We start from the raw sequence: 4,988 nt of genomic DNA, 5'->3' as shown, positions 1-4,988 counted from the left end.
ATTATAGTATTTTATTAAATATATAAAAATTGTTTTATTTAATTAAAGTGACAGATTCTATAGTCTAACCACAGACAGAAGGGACAATTTTGACACGTGACGTCCACTAATTGACAGGAAAACAATTTTTCTTTGGAGAAAACGAGATAGGGAAGGAAAATCTTGTTATTTTCTACTTTTTGCTTTTCCTAAAATGTTAGGATTAGTTAAAGTGATACAATATGATCGAAAAAAAAATTGGTCAAGTGCGAGTCGGACTCGCGCACAAAGGGTTCCGTACCATTCATTATCTATACAACATTAAACACTATATTATTATAAACTTTTTTTCCGATTTAGCTGAAATTTTGAATGCGCATATAAGTAATTTAAAAAAAAATGAAGAAACACATTACTAAAAATTGTATTAATCAATAATAAATATGTGAAAAGTAAAAATAAAGATGTAAAAATTAAAAAAAACGTTTAAAAAAAGTCGCCTTGACTAGGATTCGAACCTGCCTTACTACGGCTCCAACGTCATAGCCGCGTAAAGTCCTAACGCTTTAACCACGCGGCCATCGAGGACTTGAAAGATTCTATGTAAAATTCTTACTTAAAAGATAATGTTTAGTTAAAGTACTTTTTTATTTATAAACATTTATTTAATTCTGTTTTTACTATTTGTTCTTATAGCGGCAACATAGATACATTATCTGTAAAATTTTCAAATGTCTAGCTATAACGGTTCGTAAGATAGACCTTTGTGACAGACGGACGGACAGCGAAGTCTTAGTAATAGGGTTCCCGTTTTTACCCTTTGGGTACGGAACCCTAAAAAACGACGTCAGCTATGGCTATGAATGAAATCAAGAGAGTTGTTCTATACATAAAATTATATGGAGAATGTAATTGATCGCACCTCATTTCCAAGCCAACTGGACGTCGTTTTTCGATCACATGGTACAATTTCCACTTTATCATAGCCATTGGTCCCTGAGCGACCAACTTATAAACCTAAAAATAATTTACAGTGGTTTACCTTAATCGATTTACCCACAAATATCAGGGATAAAGCAGGTGTGTGGCCGAAGGAAATATATTTCATAAATCTGCCTAAGACTTAGCCCGATCCTGTCGTGTTAAGCCACACCCAAAATTCTAAACACACGTGCTTTAATTAAGGCTTGATTAAGGTTTGTAGAGGTTCAACATTTGCCATAAAATAGCGAGCAATTTGTTACAAAACCATATAAATTATATATCACTGTAATCACAAAACTTCAATCTATTTCCGTTTTGTAACGGAATTTTAAATTATGTCTTTATTTTCGAGAAAATGTAGTCCAATAAGGAATATTTTATTGATGTTTGACCATTAAAATCCTAAAAATATAGAAGTTGAAAAAGAACTAAAAATGTGCTACAATATGGATATAGTATAATCCTTTATCTTAGCCAGTTTTACATAAAACGTTAAATGCCGAACGCTTATTTTGCTACTTTTTCGGACTAGTGAAAAGTAAAATGGACTGTTAAGCTCCATCATTAACGGTTCAAGAGTTACAACCGACGCGACGTCCTGCATTATTAGTCCACCCTGTATAACTAAAGTTATTCTAAATAAAAAAAATATATATTCTAATAGTTTTTAACCACTTTATTCTGCATTTTCCACACTCATATACAGGGTGTACCAAAAAGTTAGCGTCCAATAAGAAACTTTTTTAATATCGAGTTTTAAAAAAATATATTTTTCAATAACTTCATAATAAAAAAATTTACCACTTATTACGAACTTTTCAGCACATCCTGTACATACAACACACTGATACTTTATTTGTAATCTCTTATGCATAACAAATAGTGATAAAAAGTAACTTAATTATTTTTTCAAAAAGGGGTTCTGAGTATATCAACACTGGAAGAAAATATACAAAATAAAATTGTTTTTATTATTTTTTTTTTCAGTTGTATTTTACTAATAAAACAAATTTACCAAACGGACAAAAAACTTCTTAAGGTTTCAGGAAGTATATATCTTGACTTCTTAAAATATCTAAATACAACTATTCAAGAACCAGAGCTGCAACAAGTCAGTTTTAAAAAGACTTAAGTATTAAGTCTTAAGTCATTTCTAAAATCAAAATGATTTAAGTTTTAAGTCAAATTCAACATAAAGTTCAAATGATTTAAGCATATACATATCAAATATATACGGATTATCGTTTATCCCTGCAATGTGTTGGAGTTGAAGCCGAGTTAGAAACAACTAGATAATCGGTCCATGCATATTTCACATAAGTTCGTCTGTTAGGCAGATCTCAATTAGCCCTTACTCTGAGGATTAGCCAATTGTCGAGCGGGAACGCAAACGAAAGCCGTACGAAGTTGGCCGGAGCCGTACGAATCAACAGCTGATACTAGCGTCTAGTCTCTTATTGGTCTGGATATCCGATCGATAATTCAAAATCCAGGCTTGCGCACTACGCTTGAGCACAGCTAACTGAGCGACTTATGCAAATTCCTTCAGAAGATTATATACCCATTTCATCGGCTTGGCTTCACAGAATGCAGTTTGGAGTCGATATACTTTAGTTAATATATATATATATATATATATATATATATATATATATATATATATATATATATATATATATATATATATATATATATATATATGGATTTAAGTCTTAAGTCTTTGACTTAAGTCATTTTATTTCAAGTCGTTTATATGACTTAAGTCTATATGTTTGACTTAAATCGTGATGATCTGCAAGTTAAGTCAGTAAAATGACAAATCAATATAATTACCCTCATTTTCTCCCTTCAAACCAAGTCAATATAAAAGTCAAGTTAAATAGTAATATTAATTTTCTTCTATTACCAATAATTAACGATTTTCTTACTAAGTATCATATTACTAATTTATTGTAGATACAGATGAGAGTAAAACCACATAAAATAAAACAGTTAAATTTCAGAACAACTCCAAACACAAATATGTTTTTTTTATAAAATTTAACCGATCTTGTAGTACTTTATACATGTATCCATCAAAGATAGATGTCATCGAATACATCAATTATTTATTGATCAATTTATTTCGTTCGTCTTTCGGGCTACATAACGAAGTCGGGGATTCCCTTGAAAGACAACAGACTCACCACGCACGCTAACACGATAAATAATCAAAATCGGTTCCGAAAAACTAACATTTTATTTACTAGTGGTATTGAGCATTGTTTTTTTATTACGCATAACAGTTTAAAAAGAAATGCTGCTGTTAAAATTTATCATAAAAATATATAAAAATCTGATTTAAGCCTTTTATAAAAAGACTTAAAATTTTTTTAATGACTTAAGTCTTTTATAAAGACTTAATTTTTTTTCTATTTCGGAATAAAGATTTAGGCTGTATTCCGTTGCAAAACCAGGCGAACCAGACAGGTAAACTACGGTAAAGAGCGGTTCCTGAAAAACATTGGTTTGATACGGAACGGTTTGGTAAAATACTGGAAACGTCAAATGTTGACGTTTTCTAAATTTCAATACCTCTATTATAAAATTTATCTTTTATGCATTTTTAATGTGTGTCCCATGTTATCATTTTAGTTTGACCCACTTTGAAAAGCTTATAACTTTTTTGTTTGTTGGGTTAAAGCAGTCATTCAAAAAACATGTTGTAGCAGTTTCAGCCAAGTTTTTGCGAGTGTTGTCAAAAATGACAGTAGGTGTCACATGTCAGACAGTCCCATTTAAAAAAAACTTTTCAAATGGGACACCCTGTATATTAGTAGCGCATTAGATAGTCCCCTTTTCTCCGAATTCAAAAATATATCACACATTAACATTTTAAACGTCATATTGTGAAAATATTTCGAAAATGCATCGAAAAAGAAGGAGGTCATGTAGAGCATACAGATTTTGAAAATAAATAACCTATAACTGTTTTTAATTCTATAGCTAGTTATTGTTATTGTTATGTCAGTATTAATAAAATTGTTATTGGTTAATGTGTTGTGCTTCATTGATAAGGCAAACTAACAAACATAATTTGGAAACAAAACCATTTATAACTATCTTGATTCTTTTAATTAATTGTTTTTATTAATCTTGAATGAAATTAAGAAGAAGAATGCACATGTGTGATACATTTTTGAATTCGGAGAAAAGGAGACTAACTAATGCGCTACTAATATACAGGGTGTCCCATTTAAGTTTTTTTTAGTTTTAAAAATCACACCTATCTAAAATGTGACACCTACTGTCATTTTTGACAACACTCGCAAAAACTTAGCTGAAACTGCTACAACATATTTTTTGAATGAATGCTTAACCCAACAAACAAAAAAGTTATAAGCTTTTAAAATGTCAAACTAAAATGATAACCCTGTACCTATTCTCTGGTTTTACGTTTGCTTCTTCTTTTCACTGGAGTTTAATATTGAAAAGTACTTTATTAATAAACTGTTAAACTCGTTAGACATCTTAAGTGAAGATTTGCAGGTCCAATATTAAAACAGATCAATAATAAATAAACAAATCTAATCAATATTTATATTTTTATAGCTTATAAAACATTCACGATTAATTGTCTTGTTTCTTTAAATGTTCCTGACTTTAAGAAACAATGACTGCATGATAAGTTTATATGGTCCTAAAAAGTCATTCTATTTAGTTAATGAAATGTATTTACCTTTACTGCCTACCTTCATTGCTTTTGGATGTAAATACAAAATATTATTACAAATTTTAGAAATTAAATGAGAATTTTTCAGGAACCATGTTCCGTAATAAGAAAACTTTCAGGGAACCGATAGAAACGGAACATAAAACCATAACGAAGGTAAGCAACGGAATACACCCTTAAATTTTAAGTGCTAAGTCAGCTTTCGACAAATGGCTTAAAATCCAATGACTTAAGTCATTAAAATTATTTAAATCAAAAAGGCTTAACTTTTCTGTGAGCTTGCAGCTCTGTCAAGACTTTATTTTTTTTTCAA

Source organism: Sitophilus oryzae, unplaced genomic scaffold (assembly GCF_002938485.1).
Source record: "Sitophilus oryzae breed Bouriz unplaced genomic scaffold, Soryzae_2.0 scaffold_1389_pilon_pilon, whole genome shotgun sequence".
Lineage (NCBI taxonomy): Eukaryota > Metazoa > Arthropoda > Insecta > Coleoptera > Curculionidae > Sitophilus > Sitophilus oryzae.
This window is presented reverse-complemented; position numbering follows the sequence as displayed.